Here is a 16,940-nt window from a genome sequence, read left to right as displayed (position 1 = left end):
AAGATGGAAGCAGAGATTTCTCCGAAGAAGACAGAAAGAGGGCCAGTAGGTGCATGAAAACTTGTTCACCATCATGAAGTCTCAGGAAAATGCAAATCCAAACTGCAAGGCCATGGCAGCTCACTGTGGTCAGCATGGCTAGAAGGAAGCAGACAGGAAATAACAAGTGTCAGAGAGGAGGTGGAGAGAAGGGAAGCCTCCTGCACTGCTGGTGGGAGTGTAACCCGGTGCAGCCACGATGCCAAAGGTGTGGAACTGCCTCAGAAGTTTAAGTATCCATGTCCCGTATGACCCAGCTATTAATCTGCCGCTTGCTTATCCAAAAAAGTCAGAAAGACTACCGCATAAAGACATGTGCATGGCTGTGTTCACCACAGTCTTACTCCTGATATCCAAGACTTGGAATGCACCCTGGTGTCCAGCAAGGGATGATTGGAGAAGGAAGATGGGCTATAGCCACACAATGGTATACCACTCAGCCGGAACAAATGATGCAATCCAGCCATTTGTGACCACCAGAATGGCTGTGAGGGTTTTAGGGGAAGTGTAACAAGCCCCAGGGAGAAATTCAAATACCATAGAATCTCACTTACAAGGAGAAGAAAAAGCAAGCACTAACCAACAGGTGGCACTGAACATTTGTATGCGGGCTCCCAGAGGCAAAGAGGGGCGGTGACGGAGGGTGAAAGAGAAGATTAGGCACAAGTGTGTGGTGAGGGCCTGTGATTAGTCTTACACTGGTGAAGATGATGTAAGCTACACAGAAGTCTAAAGCAATGAGGATGTGAATCTGGAAGTTATAGTACGTTCTAATGCAGGGTCATGGCTATAAATTCACCTCAAATCAAAAATCCAAAAAGGGGTCCAGAATGATGTCATAAAGCTTTGGGGGCGGAAAGAGTTTACAGAAGGTGAACTTCCAAGGATGGAAAATCACCTCCAAATGCTTACAGATGCTACAGAAAGGCAGACCATTCCAAATAGGTGAAGAGGAATACTACGAAGAGAACATGATCAGTCCTAAACCCATGAACGAACGGAAAATGTTACCGTCCATGATGTTATTACTAATCACCTTCACGAATAATCCAAACAGGCCCACGTCTTCCCAAGTTCAGGCAAAAGGTTGGTCCAAAAGTACAATTCAGGGCCGGCCCTGTGGTGGAGCAGGTAAGTGCCCACATTCCGCTTGGGCGGCCCGGGCCTCACTGTTTCACATTACGAGTGCATATCACATTAGTAGTGTTAGGAAATATAGATTTCATGGTATGGTGCGGGCAGAGATCATAAATAAGCAGCAATTGTGAGGATACGTTATCAATACGCACAAGAAAAGGAACCATAAGAATATTACAATCTATGGAAGTATCTGGTACACTTCCCAAAGGCAGAAGGAAGGAAAACTTGTGACCTGCCAAGGTGGAATTGGCAGAGTGCCACGAGATGACACCATCATTGTGCATCAGAACATTCCCTGGGCAACTTCAACTTGTGAGGGAGTCCAGGACTTTTTCTGGGTAAGGTCCACCCATTTTGCCATCTACCCAAGATATAAGAGATAAAACCCAGGATAATCTTACAGGAGTGAAACCAGTGTCTAGAGAGAATGTAGGAGCCCTTTCGAAGTTCAAGGAGAAAGATAGAAACTGACAACAATTGCAGAAAAAGGAAAACTATCCTACCTAGACAGGGTGAGGAGTCAGACTGGTCTGAGATGGCTGTGAAACTCTGTGTGCACGGAGGTTGTCAGGACAACTTCGAATTTTGAGGTCGCTTATGACATCACGGTGAACATGTCCCCCAGGGTGGCCGCATGGTTACAGTCTGAGGATTGGCCTAGGCTAGGCTATTAAAGGGACAGATACCCAGAAACAGGTTTGGCAAACAGAAAGCAGGCACAGAAACTAGAAGAGATAAAACAGAGTCTGATGCAAGGGATAAGAAAGGAACCCTAGGCCACAAGTGAGAATAGAGGGACAGGCACGGAGAGGAGAACATTGTCATCTATTCAAGTCTATGGGGAGGTCATGCTGATTCAAGCTTGCAACTTCATTGGAAACAAGTGGCCGGACTTGGCGTTCATCACACCTACAGTGCCCTTGTGCCTTAAGCATAATGCAAAGTCAAGAAAGATGTCTTGAGGACATTGAAGAGAAGAATCGATGCCTCCTTTCCAAGGCCCATAGCATTCTTTGCAGGTCAGTCTCTTTTTCCGAAGCTCTGGTGTCACGTGGGCCCACTGGGCACATGGTAATGTGTCCCAAGAGATGTCTTGGAAGCCTTGAAGGAATGGAGCCCTGTCACGCTTGGGGTATGTCTCTTTGTTTGGAAGTGCTCTACAAGGGTGCTGAAAAGCACCCTCTTCCACAGGGCTTCGTTCCTTCGTGAAGGCTGCCCTCCCAGGCTAGTGTGCTCTGTTTGCCTCCATCGAAATTCTCTCCCCCTACCTCTTGCCGTAGAAGGATTATTGATTATGTGTTTTGACACCATATGTAAGGAAGTTGCACGAAAATTAGAACTTTACAGTTGTGTTTCAAGAAAAATAAACAGGCCAGGGTAGAGGATGTAGGGCAAACAAATGGCACACCCTATAAAAATTAAGTAAGCCCGTATCTGGACGGAATCTAGGGGAACGTTCAAGGATCAGGGGTCAAGTTCGAAACTTCCCAAATCCGGAAAAGAGACAGAAAAATATCTTTCCTGGAGAGTGGAATTCATCCGATTTGTCTAAGTTGTCTTGGAAACATTGTGTCCGTGAAGGGGGTTGCCAGGACCACCTCGAATTTGGAGTTTCTGATCTCAGGATGTCAAACCAACCCACATGACCACGTGTTCTCAGTGCTTAGTTTGACCTAGGCTAGGGTAGCCAAGAGTCCTACAAGTGACCGGTGCAAATTCAAGGACAACAACCAAGAGTCACGAAAGCACTCACACCTCACCCTAGAGAACATACAGCGATTAACGAAATACAAACTAATCCCTTGGAATGAAGGAGAACGGACTGATAAGCATGTCTAAGGGAGATAGCTGAGAAAGACCATGACGAGTATACTATGGAAAAGAAAAAGAGGACCCAGAAAATGGAAGGTGAACAGAAATCACACCTGAATTATCCACAATGAAAGATGATGTCCGTCTTTAGACAGACTCTGCTGGAACGTTTGAAAGTCAGAGAAATTCACAAGCCAAAAAACGGCAGCGAAGGTCAAGCATGGGCTAACTGGGAAGGGTGAGTTATGAGACTGCTCCAAGCAGGCTCTGAAACCTGTATCCAGGAAGCATGCTGGACCTCAGAGACACAATTATGACAAATCCTCTGACATCACAATGGACCCGAAAAACAACCTAGCCTCATCTACACAGTGCTAGAGTTGGGCTCACTAGTATATTTAACTCCCATTGCACTCAACTGCACGTTGCCACTGAACATGTAAGTGGCCGGCCGGTGGTGCAGTGGTGAGGTCCGCACCTTCTGGGTCTGTGGCCCAGTATGGGCTGGGTGGAATCCTCGGTTTGGGCCCCCTCACCACTGCTTCAGTTGTTCTGGTGCAGGCGTCCGAGGTAGAGTAGAGGCAGATGGGAAGGGACGTTGGACAGGGCCAGACTTCCACAGCAAATACAGGAGCATTGCCAGCAGATGTGAGCACAGCAATGCACTTGTGCCAAAACAAAACCAATTAAAAGTTGCAAAGAACAGAAAAACTGAAGCTAAGGAAAAAAAAAACAAAAAAACAGGAGCTTGCCATTACGAAGAATAGGATCTCTGTGAATAACCTTAGCAAAACAGGTGAATTCTATGTTAATTCAAAAACTAGCAAACCTTTGGGGAAAGAAACTCAAGAAGACACAAGAAAAAAAAAGATATCGAGGGATCGAGGAATGGAAGGATTAACACACTTGAAAGGTTCATACCGCAGTAAGGAATCTCTGGATTCCATGCAATCCCAGTCAAAGTTGCAGCAGTATTTGCCACAGAGAAGAAGAGAGAATCCTAAAGTTTCTAGCCAGCAACACGAGACCCTGACTAGGCAAAGGAATCCTCAGGAAAACGAACAAAGCAGCACGTGTCACAATTTCTGATTTCAACATAGAGGACGAAGCGCTAGGTACCGAAATGGCACAGTCTGGGCCCCAAAACAGGCATGAAGACCCATGCAAAACAATTGAGAGCCCAGAGCCCAACTCAAACTTACATGGACAGCCCATTTTGGACCAGGGAGCCAAGTGGAGACAGCGGAGGAAGGAGAGTCTCTACAATAAACGGTGCTGGGAAGCCTGCACAGCCACATGGAACACAACGAGAGTACACCATGATGTTACACCTGGCACACACACCACCTGAAATGGATTAAAGCCTTGAATGGCAGACTTGAAACCGTGAACCTTGTAGGAGAAGACCTAGGCAGAGTGCTCTTTGCCATCTGTCTGAGCCGCCTATTTGGAAGAAGCATGTCTGACTGGGCAAGGGCAACAAAGGAAACAAGAAACAAACGGGACCACATCAAATGCACACACTTCTGCCCACTCAAGGAAACCATCAACTGAATACTAAGACACCACAACGATTGGGAGAGGATGTTTGCAAACCACACATCGGACAAGGGGTGAAAAGCCCAAAGATACAATCAACTCGCACGTCTCCACAAGAAAAAAAACAAGCCAATGAAAACCTGGTCAAAAGATGGAAGCAGAGATTTCTCCGAAGAAGACAGAAAGAGGGCCAGTAGGTGCATGAAAACTTGTTCACCATCATGAAGTCTCAGGAAAATGCAAATCCAAACTGCAAGGCCATGGCAGCTCACTGTGGTCAGCATGGCTAGAAGGAAGCAGACAGGAAATAACAAGTGTCAGAGAGGAGGTGGAGAGAAGGGAAGCCTCCTGCACTGCTGGTGGGAGTGTAACCCGGTGCAGCCACGATGCCAAAGGTGTGGAACTGCCTCAGAAGTTTAAGTATCCATGTCCCGTATGACCCAGCTATTAATCTGCCGCTTGCTTATCCAAAAAAGTCAGAAAGACTACCGCATAAAGACATGTGCATGGCTGTGTTCACCACAGTCTTACTCCTGATATCCAAGACTTGGAAAGCACCCTGGTGTCCAGCAAGGGATGATTGGAGAAGGAAGATGGGCTATAGCCACACAATGGTATACCACTCAGCCGGAACAAATGATGCAATCCAGCCATTTGTGACCACCAGAATGGCTGTGAGGGTTTTAGGGGAAGTGTAACAAGCCCCAGTGAGAAATTCAAATACCATAGAATCTCACTTACAAGGCGAAGAAAAAGCAAGCACTAACCAACAGGTGGCACTGAACATTTGTATGCGGGCTCCCAGAGGCAAAGAGGGGCGGTGACGGAGGGTGAAAGAGAAGATTAGGCACAAGTGTGTGGTGAGGGCCTGTGATTAGTCTTACACTGGTGAAGATGATGTAAGCTACACAGAAGTCTAAAGCAATGAGGATGTGAATCTGGAAGTTATAGTACGTTCTAATGCAGGGTCATGGCTATAAATTCACCTCAAATCAAAAATCCAAAAAGGGGTCCAGAATGATGTCATAAAGCTTTGGGGGCGGAAAGAGTTTACAGAAGGTGAACTTCCAAGGATGGAAAATCACCTCCAAATGCTTACAGATGCTACAGAAAGGCAGACCATTCCAAATAGGTGAAGAGGAATACTACGAAGAGAACATGATCAGTCCTAAACCCATGAACGAACGGAAAATGTTACCGTCCATGATGTTATTACTAATCACCTTCACGAATAATCCAAACAGGCCCACGTCTTCCCAAGTTCAGGCAAAAGGTTGGTCCAAAAGTACAATTCAGGGCCGGCCCTGTGGTGGAGCAGGTAAGTGCCCACATTCCGCTTGGGCGGCCCGGGCCTCACTGTTTCACATTACGAGTGCATATCACATTAGTAGTGTTAGGAAATATAGATTTCATGGTATGGTGCGGGCAGAGATCATAAATAAGCAGCAATTGTGAGGATACGTTATCAATACGCACAAGAAAAGGAACCATAAGAATATTACAATCTATGGAAGTATCTGGTACACTTCCCAAAGGCAGAAGGAAGGAAAACTTGTGACCTGCCAAGGTGGAATTGGCAGAGTGCCACGAGATGACACCATCATTGTGCATCAGAACATTCCCTGGGCAACTTCAACTTGTGAGGGAGTCCAGGACTTTTTCTGGGTAAGGTCCACCCATTTTGCCATCTACCCAAGATATAAGAGATAAAACCCAGGATAATCTTACAGGAGTGAAACCAGTGTCTAGAGAGAATGTAGGAGCCCTTTCGAAGTTCAAGGAGAAAGATAGAAACTGACAACAATTGCAGAAAAAGGAAAACTATCCTACCTAGACAGGGTGAGGAGTCAGACTGGTCTGAGATGGCTGTGAAACTCTGTGTGCACGGAGGTTGTCAGGACAACTTCGAATTTTGAGGTCGCTTATGACATCACGGTGAACATGTCCCCCAGGGTGGCCGCATGGTTACAGTCTGAGGATTGGCCTAGGCTAGGCTATTAAAGGGACAGATACCCAGAAACAGGTTTGGCAAACAGAAAGCAGGCACAGAAACTAGAAGAGATAAAACAGAGTCTGATGCAAGGGATAAGAAAGGAACCCTAGGCCACAAGTGAGAATAGAGGGACAGGCACGGAGAGGAGAACATTGTCATCTATTCAAGTCTATGGGGAGGTCATGCTGATTCAAGCTTGCAACTTCATTGGAAACAAGTGGCCGGACTTGGCGTTCATCACACCTACAGTGCCCTTGTGCCTTAAGCATAATGCAAAGTCAAGAAAGATGTCTTGAGGACATTGAAGAGAAGAATCGATGCCTCCTTTCCAAGGCCCATAGCATTCTTTGCAGGTCAGTCTCTTTTTCCGAAGCTCTGGTGTCACGTGGGCCCACTGGGCACATGGTAATGTGTCCCAAGAGATGTCTTGGAAGCCTTGAAGGAATGGAGCCCTGTCACGCTTGGGGTATGTCTCTTTGTTTGGAAGTGCTCTACAAGGGTGCTGAAAAGCACCCTCTTCCACAGGGCTTCGTTCCTTCGTGAAGGCTGCCCTCCCAGGCTAGTGTGCTCTGTTTGCCTCCATCGAAATTCTCTCCCCCTACCTCTTGCCGTAGAAGGATTATTGATTATGTGTTTTGACACCATATGTAAGGAAGTTGCACGAAAATTAGAACTTTACAGTTGTGTTTCAAGAAAAATAAACAGGCCAGGGTAGAGGATGTAGGGCAAACAAATGGCACACCCTATAAAAATTAAGTAAGCCCGTATCTGGACGGAATCTAGGGGAACGTTCAAGGATCAGGGGTCAAGTTCGAAACTTCCCAAATCCGGAAAAGAGACAGAAAAATATCTTTCCTGGAGAGTGGAATTCATCCGATTTGTCTAAGTTGTCTTGGAAACATTGTGTCCGTGAAGGGGGTTGCCAGGACCACCTCGAATTTGGAGTTTCTGATCTCAGGATGTCAAACCAACCCACATGACCACGTGTTCTCAGTGCTTAGTTTGACCTAGGCTAGGGTAGCCAAGAGTCCTACAAGTGACCGGTGCAAATTCAAGGACAACAACCAAGAGTCACGAAAGCACTCACACCTCACCCTAGAGAACATACAGCGATTAACGAAATACAAACTAATCCCTTGGAATGAAGGAGAACGGACTGATAAGCATGTCTAAGGGAGATAGCTGAGAAAGACCATGACGAGTATACTATGGAAAAGAAAAAGAGGACCCAGAAAATGGAAGGTGAACAGAAATCACACCTGAATTATCCACAATGAAAGATGATGTCCGTCTTTAGACAGACTCTGCTGGAACGTTTGAAAGTCAGAGAAATTCACAAGCCAAAAAACGGCAGCGAAGGTCAAGCATGGGCTAACTGGGAAGGGTGAGTTATGAGACTGCTCCAAGCAGGCTCTGAAACCTGTATCCAGGAAGCATGCTGGACCTCAGAGACACAATTATGACAAATCCTCTGACATCACAATGGACCCGAAAAACAACCTAGCCTCATCTACACAGTGCTAGAGTTGGGCTCACTAGTATATTTAACTCCCATTGCACTCAACTGCACGTTGCCACTGAACATGTAAGTGGCCGGCCGGTGGTGCAGTGGTGAGGTCCGCACCTTCTGGGTCTGTGGCCCAGTATGGGCTGGGTGGAATCCTCGGTTTGGGCCCCCTCACCACTGCTTCAGTTGTTCTGGTGCAGGCGTCCGAGGTAGAGTAGAGGCAGATGGGAAGGGACGTTGGACAGGGCCAGACTTCCACAGCAAATACAGGAGCATTGCCAGCAGATGTGAGCACAGCAATGCACTTGTGCCAAAACAAAACCAATTAAAAGTTGCAAAGAACAGAAAAACTGAAGCTAAGGAAAAAAAAAACAAAAAAACAGGAGCTTGCCATTACGAAGAATAGGATCTCTGTGAATAACCTTAGCAAAACAGGTGAATTCTATGTTAATTCAAAAACTAGCAAACCTTTGGGGAAAGAAACTCAAGAAGACACAAGAAAAAAAAAGATATCGAGGGATCGAGGAATGGAAGGATTAACACACTTGAAAGGTTCATACCGCAGTAAGGAATCTCTGGATTCCATGCAATCCCAGTCAAAGTTGCAGCAGTATTTGCCACAGAGAAGAAGAGAGAATCCTAAAGTTTCTAGCCAGCAACACGAGACCCTGACTAGGCAAAGGAATCCTCAGGAAAACGAACAAAGCAGCACGTGTCACAATTTCTGATTTCAACATAGAGGACGAAGCGCTAGGTACCGAAACGGCACAGTCTGGGCCCCAAAACAGGCATGAAGACCCATGCAAAACAATTGAGAGCCCAGAGCCCAACTCAAACTTACATGGACAGCCCATTTTGGACCAGGGAGCCAAGTGGAGACAGCGGAGGAAGGAGAGTCTCTACAATAAACGGTGCTGGGAAGCCTGCACAGCCACATGGAACACAACGAGAGTACACCATGATGTTACACCTGGCACACACACCACCTGAAATGGATTAAAGCCTTGAATGGCAGACTTGAAACCGTGAACCTTGTAGGAGAAGACCTAGGCAGAGTGCTCTTTGCCATCTGTCTGAGCCGCCTATTTGGAAGAAGCATGTCTGACTGGGCAAGGGCAACAAAGGAAACAAGAAACAAACGGGACCACATCAAATGCACACACTTCTGCCCACTCAAGGAAACCATCAACTGAATACTAAGACACCACAACGATTGGGAGAGGATGTTTGCAAACCACACATCGGACAAGGGGTGAAAAGCCCAAAGATACAATCAACTCGCACGTCTCCACAAGAAAAAAAACAAGCCAATGAAAACCTGGTCAAAAGATGGAAGCAGAGATTTCTCCGAAGAAGACAGAAAGAGGGCCAGTAGGTGCATGAAAACTTGTTCACCATCATGAAGTCTCAGGAAAATGCAAATCCAAACTGCAAGGCCATGGCAGCTCACTGTGGTCAGCATGGCTAGAAGGAAGCAGACAGGAAATAACAAGTGTCAGAGAGGAGGTGGAGAGAAGGGAAGCCTCCTGCACTGCTGGTGGGAGTGTAACCCGGTGCAGCCACGATGCCAAAGGTGTGGAACTGCCTCAGAAGTTTAAGTATCCATGTCCCGTATGACCCAGCTATTAATCTGCCGCTTGCTTATCCAAAACAGTCAGAAAGACTACCGCATAAAGACATGTGCATGGCTGTGTTCACCACAGTCTTACTCCGGATATCCAAGACTTGGAAAGCACCCTGGTGTCCAGCAAGGGATGATTGGAGAAGGAAGATGGGCTATAGCCACACAATGGTATACCACTCAGCCGGAACAAATGATGCAATCCAGCCATTTGTGACCACCAGAATGGCTGTGAGGGTTTTAGGGGAAGTGTAACAAGCCCCAGTGAGAAATTCAAATACCATAGAATCTCACTTACAAGGCGAAGAAAAAGCAAGCACTAACCAACAGGTGGCACTGAACATTTGTATGCGGGCTCCCAGAGGCAAAGAGGGGCGGTGACGGAGGGTGAAAGAGAAGATTAGGCACAAGTGTGTGGTGAGGGCCTGTGATTAGTCTTACACTGGTGAAGATGATGTAAGCTACACAGAAGTCTAAAGCAATGAGGATGTGAATCTGGAAGTTATAGTACGTTCTAATGCAGGGTCATGGCTATAAATTCACCTCAAATCAAAAATCCAAAAAGGGGTCCAGAATGATGTCATAAAGCTTTGGGGGCGGAAAGAGTTTACAGAAGGTGAACTTCCAAGGATGGAAAATCACCTCCAAATGCTTACAGATGCTACAGAAAGGCAGACCATTCCAAATAGGTGAAGAGGAATACTACGAAGAGAACATGATCAGTCCTAAACCCATGAACGAACGGAAAATGTTACCGTCCATGATGTTATTACTAATCACCTTCACGAATAATCCAAACAGGCCCACGTCTTCCCAAGTTCAGGCAAAAGGTTGGTCCAAAAGTACAATTCAGGGCCGGCCCTGTGGTGGAGCAGGTAAGTGCCCACATTCCGCTTGGGCGGCCCGGGCCTCACTGTTTCACATTACGAGTGCATATCACATTAGTAGTGTTAGGAAATATAGATTTCATGGTATGGTGCGGGCAGAGATCATAAATAAGCAGCAATTGTGAGGATACGTTATCAATACGCACAAGAAAAGGAACCATAAGAATATTACAATCTATGGAAGTATCTGGTACACTTCCCAAAGGCAGAAGGAAGGAAAACTTGTGACCTGCCAAGGTGGAATTGGCAGAGTGCCACGAGATGACACCATCATTGTGCATCAGAACATTCCCTGGGCAACTTCAACTTGTGAGGGAGTCCAGGACTTTTTCTGGGTAAGGTCCACCCATTTTGCCATCTACCCAAGATATAAGAGATAAAACCCAGGATAATCTTACAGGAGTGAAACCAGTGTCTAGAGAGAATGTAGGAGCCCTTTCGAAGTTCAAGGAGAAAGATAGAAACTGACAACAATTGCAGAAAAAGGAAAACTATCCTACCTAGACAGGGTGAGGAGTCAGACTGGTCTGAGATGGCTGTGAAACTCTGTGTGCACGGAGGTTGTCAGGACAACTTCGAATTTTGAGGTCGCTTATGACATCACGGTGAACATGTCCCCCAGGGTGGCCGCATGGTTACAGTCTGAGGATTGGCCTAGGCTAGGCTATTAAAGGGACAGATACCCAGAAACAGGTTTGGCAAACAGAAAGCAGGCACAGAAACTAGAAGAGATAAAACAGAGTCTGATGCAAGGGATAAGAAAGGAACCCTAGGCCACAAGTGAGAATAGAGGGACAGGCACGGAGAGGAGAACATTGTCATCTATTCAAGTCTATGGGGAGGTCATGCTGATTCAAGCTTGCAACTTCATTGGAAACAAGTGGCCGGACTTGGCGTTCATCACACCTACAGTGCCCTTGTGCCTTAAGCATAATGCAAAGTCAAGAAAGATGTCTTGAGGACATTGAAGAGAAGAATCGATGCCTCCTTTCCAAGGCCCATAGCATTCTTTGCAGGTCAGTCTCTTTTTCCGAAGCTCTGGTGTCACGTGGGCCCACTGGGCACATGGTAATGTGTCCCAAGAGATGTCTTGGAAGCCTTGAAGGAATGGAGCCCTGTCACGCTTGGGGTATGTCTCTTTGTTTGGAAGTGCTCTACAAGGGTGCTGAAAAGCACCCTCTTCCACAGGGCTTCGTTCCTTCGTGAAGGCTGCCCTCCCAGGCTAGTGTGCTCTGTTTGCCTCCATCGAAATTCTCTCCCCCTACCTCTTGCCGTAGAAGGATTATTGATTATGTGTTTTGACACCATATGTAAGGAAGTTGCACGAAAATTAGAACTTTACAGTTGTGTTTCAAGAAAAATAAACAGGCCAGGGTAGAGGATGTAGGGCAAACAAATGGCACACCCTATAAAAATTAAGTAAGCCCGTATCTGGACGGAATCTAGGGGAACGTTCAAGGATCAGGGGTCAAGTTCGAAACTTCCCAAATCCGGAAAAGAGACAGAAAAATATCTTTCCTGGAGAGTGGAATTCATCCGATTTGTCTAAGTTGTCTTGGAAACATTGTGTCCGTGAAGGGGGTTGCCAGGACCACCTCGAATTTGGAGTTTCTGATCTCAGGATGTCAAACCAACCCACATGACCACGTGTTCTCAGTGCTTAGTTTGACCTAGGCTAGGGTAGCCAAGAGTCCTACAAGTGACCGGTGCAAATTCAAGGACAACAACCAAGAGTCACGAAAGCACTCACACCTCACCCTAGAGAACATACAGCGATTAAAGAAATACAAACTAATCCCTTGGAATGAAGGAGAACGGACTGATAAGCATGTCTAAGGGAGATAGCTGAGAAAGACCATGACGAGTATACTATGGAAAAGAAAAAGAGGACCCAGAAAATGGAAGGTGAACAGAAATCACACCTGAATTATCCACAATGAAAGATGATGTCCGTCTTTAGACAGACTCTGCTGGAACGTTTGAAAGTCAGAGAAATTCACAAGCCAAAAAACGGCAGCGAAGGTCAAGCATGGGCTAACTGGGAAGGGTGAGTTATGAGACTGCTCCAAGCAGGCTCTGAAACCTGTATCCAGGAAGCATGCTGGACCTCAGAGACACAATTATGACAAATCCTCTGACATCACAATGGACCCGAAAAACAACCTAGCCTCATCTACACAGTGCTAGAGTTGGGCTCACTAGTATATTTAACTCCCGTTGCACTCAACTGCACGTTGCCACTGAACATGTAAGTGGCCGGCCGGTGGTGCAGTGGTGAGGTCCGCACCTTCTGGGTCTGTGGCCCAGTATGGGCTGGGTGGAATCCTCGGTTTGGGCCCCCTCACCACTGCTTCAGTTGTTCTGGTGCAGGCGTCCGAGGTAGAGTAGAGGCAGATGGGAAGGGACGTTGGACAGGGCCAGACTTCCACAGCAAATACAGGAGCATTGCCAGCAGATGTGAGCACAGCAATGCACTTGTGCCAAAACAAAACCAATTAAAAGTTGCAAAGAACAGAAAAACTGAAGCTAAGGAAAAAAAAACCAAAAAAACAGGAGCTTGCCATTACGAAGAATAGGATCTCTGTGAATAACCTTAGCAAAACAGGTGAATTCTATGTTAATTCAAAAACTAGCAAACCTTTGGGGAAAGAAACTCAAGAAGACACAAGAAAAAAAAAGATATCGAGGGATCGAGGAATGGAAGGATTAACACACTTGAAAGGTTCATACCGCAGTAAGGAATCTCTGGATTCCATGCAATCCCAGTCAAAGTTGCAGCAGTATTTGCCACAGAGAAGAAGAGAGAATCCTAAAGTTTCTAGCCAGCAACACGAGACCCTGACTAGGCAAAGGAATCCTCAGGAAAACGAACAAAGCAGCACGTGTCACAATTTCTGATTTCAACATAGAGGACGAAGCGCTAGGTACCGAAACGGCACAGTCTGGGCCCCAAAACAGGCATGAAGACCCATGCAAAACAATTGAGAGCCCAGAGCCCAACTCAAACTTACATGGACAGCCCATTTTGGACCAGGGAGCCAAGTGGAGACAGCGGAGGAAGGAGAGTCTCTACAATAAACGGTGCTGGGAAGCCTGCACAGCCACATGGAACACAACGAGAGTACACCATGATGTTACACCTGGCACACACACCACCTGAAATGGATTAAAGCCTTGAATGGCAGACTTGAAACCGTGAACCTTGTAGGAGAAGACCTAGGCAGAGTGCTCTTTGCCATCTGTCTGAGCCGCCTATTTGGAAGAAGCATGTCTGACTGGGCAAGGGCAACAAAGGAAACAAGAAACAAACGGGACCACATCAAATGCACACACTTCTGCCCACTCAAGGAAACCATCAACTGAATACTAAGACACCACAACGATTGGGAGAGGATGTTTGCAAACCACACATCGGACAAGGGGTGAAAAGCCCAAAGATACAATCAACTCGCACGTCTCCACAAGAAAAAAAACAAGCCAATGAAAACCTGGTCAAAAGATGGAAGCAGAGATTTCTCCGAAGAAGACAGAAAGAGGGCCAGTAGGTGCATGAAAACTTGTTCACCATCATTAAGTCTCAGGAAAATGCAAATCCAAACTGCAAGGCCATGGCAGCTCACTGTGGTCAGCATGGCTAGAAGGAAGCAGACAGGAAATAACAAGTGTCAGAGAGGAGGTGGAGAGAAGGGAAGCCTCCTGCACTGCTGGTGGGAGTGTAACCCGGTGCAGCCACGATGCCAAAGGTGTGGAACTGCCTCAGAAGTTTAAGTATCCATGTCCCGTATGACCCAGCTATTAATCTGCCGCTTGCTTATCCAAAACAGTCAGAAAGACTACCGCATAAAGACATGTGCATGGCTGTGTTCACCACAGTCTTACTCCGGATATCCAAGACTTGGAAAGCACCCTGGTGTCCAGCAAGGGATGATTGGAGAAGGAAGATGGGCTATAGCCACACAATGGTATACCACTCAGCCGGAACAAATGATGCAATCCAGCCATTTGTGACCACCAGAATGGCTGTGAGGGTTTTAGGGGAAGTGTAACAAGCCCCAGTGAGAAATTCAAATACCATAGAATCTCACTTACAAGGCGAAGAAAAAGCAAGCACTAACCAACAGGTGGCACTGAACATTTGTATGCGGGCTCCCAGAGGCAAAGAGGGGCGGTGACGGAGGGTGAAAGAGAAGATTAGGCACAAGTGTGTGGTGAGGGCCTGTGATTAGTCTTACACTGGTGAAGATGATGTAAGCTACACAGAAGTCTAAAGCAATGAGGATGTGAATCTGGAAGTTATAGTACGTTCTAATGCAGGGTCATGGCTATAAATTCACCTCAAATCAAAAATCCAAAAAGGGGTCCAGAATGATGTCATAAAGCTTTGGGGGCGGAAAGAGTTTACAGAAGGTGAACTTCCAAGGATGGAAAATCACCTCCAAATGCTTACAGATGCTACAGAAAGGCAGACCATTCCAAATAGGTGAAGAGGAATACTACGAAGAGAACATGATCAGTCCTAAACCCATGAACGAACGGAAAATGTTACCGTCCATGATGTTATTACTAATCACCTTCACGAATAATCCAAACAGGCCCACGTCTTCCCAAGTTCAGGCAAAAGGTTGGTCCAAAAGTACAATTCAGGGCCGGCCCTGTGGTGGAGCAGGTAAGTGCCCACATTCCGCTTGGGCGGCCCGGGCCTCACTGTTTCACATTACGAGTGCATATCACATTAGTAGTGTTAGGAAATATAGATTTCATGGTATGGTGCGGGCAGAGATCATAAATAAGCAGCAATTGTGAGGATACGTTATCAATACGCACAAGAAAAGGAACCATAAGAATATTACAATCTATGGAAGTATCTGGTACACTTCCCAAAGGCAGAAGGAAGGAAAACTTGTGACCTGCCAAGGTGGAATTGGCAGAGTGCCACGAGATGACACCATCATTGTGCATCAGAACATTCCCTGGGCAACTTCAACTTGTGAGGGAGTCCAGGACTTTTTCTGGGTAAGGTCCACCCATTTTGCCATCTACCCAAGATATAAGAGATAAAACCCAGGATAATCTTACAGGAGTGAAACCAGTGTCTAGAGAGAATGTAGGAGCCCTTTCGAAGTTCAAGGAGAAAGATAGAAACTGACAACAATTGCAGAAAAAGGAAAACTATCCTACCTAGACAGGGTGAGGAGTCAGACTGGTCTGAGATGGCTGTGAAACTCTGTGTGCACGGAGGTTGTCAGGACAACTTCGAATTTTGAGGTCGCTTATGACATCACGGTGAACATGTCCCCCAGGGTGGCCGCATGGTTACAGTCTGAGGATTGGCCTAGGCTAGGCTATTAAAGGGACAGATACCCAGAAACAGGTTTGGCAAACAGAAAGCAGGCACAGAAACTAGAAGAGATAAAACAGAGTCTGATGCAAGGGATAAGAAAGGAACCCTAGGCCACAAGTGAGAATAGAGGGACAGGCACGGAGAGGAGAACATTGTCATCTATTCAAGTCTATGGGGAGGTCATGCTGATTCAAGCTTGCAACTTCATTGGAAACAAGTGGCCGGACTTGGCGTTCATCACACCTACAGTGCCCTTGTGCCTTAAGCATAATGCAAAGTCAAGAAAGATGTCTTGAGGACATTGAAGAGAAGAATCGATGCCTCCTTTCCAAGGCCCATAGCATTCTTTGCAGGTCAGTCTCTTTTTCCGAAGCTCTGGTGTCACGTGGGCCCACTGGGCACATGGTAATGTGTCCCAAGAGATGTCTTGGAAGCCTTGAAGGAATGGAGCCCTGTCACGCTTGGGGTATGTCTCTTTGTTTGGAAGTGCTCTACAAGGGTGCTGAAAAGCACCCTCTTCCACAGGGCTTCGTTCCTTCGTGAAGGCTGCCCTCCCAGGCTAGTGTGCTCTGTTTGCCTCCATCGAAATTCTCTCCCCCTACCTCTTGCCGTAGAAGGATTATTGATTATGTGTTTTGACACCATATGTAAGGAAGTTGCACGAAAATTAGAACTTTACAGTTGTGTTTCAAGAAAAATAAACAGGCCAGGGTAGAGGATGTAGGGCAAACAAATGGCACACCCTATAAAAATTAAGTAAGCCCGTATCTGGACGGAATCTAGGGGAACGTTCAAGGATCAGGGGTCAAGTTCGAAACTTCCCAAATCCGGAAAAGAGACAGAAAAATATCTTTCCTGGAGAGTGGAATTCATCCGATTTGTCTAAGTTGTCTTGGAAACATTGTGTCCGTGAAGGGGGTTGCCAGGACCACCTCGAATTTGGAGTTTCTGATCTCAGGATGTCAAACCAACCCACATGACCACGTGTTCTCAGTGCTTAGTTTGACCTAGGCTAGGGTAGCCAAGAGTCCTACAAGTGACCGGTGCAAATTCAAGGACAA

Source organism: Equus asinus, chromosome 21 (genome assembly GCF_041296235.1).
Source record: "Equus asinus isolate D_3611 breed Donkey chromosome 21, EquAss-T2T_v2, whole genome shotgun sequence".
Taxonomy (NCBI): Eukaryota; Metazoa; Chordata; class Mammalia; order Perissodactyla; family Equidae; genus Equus; species Equus asinus.
The sequence above is the reverse complement of the archived record's forward strand: the minus strand, read 5'-3'. Positions refer to the sequence as shown.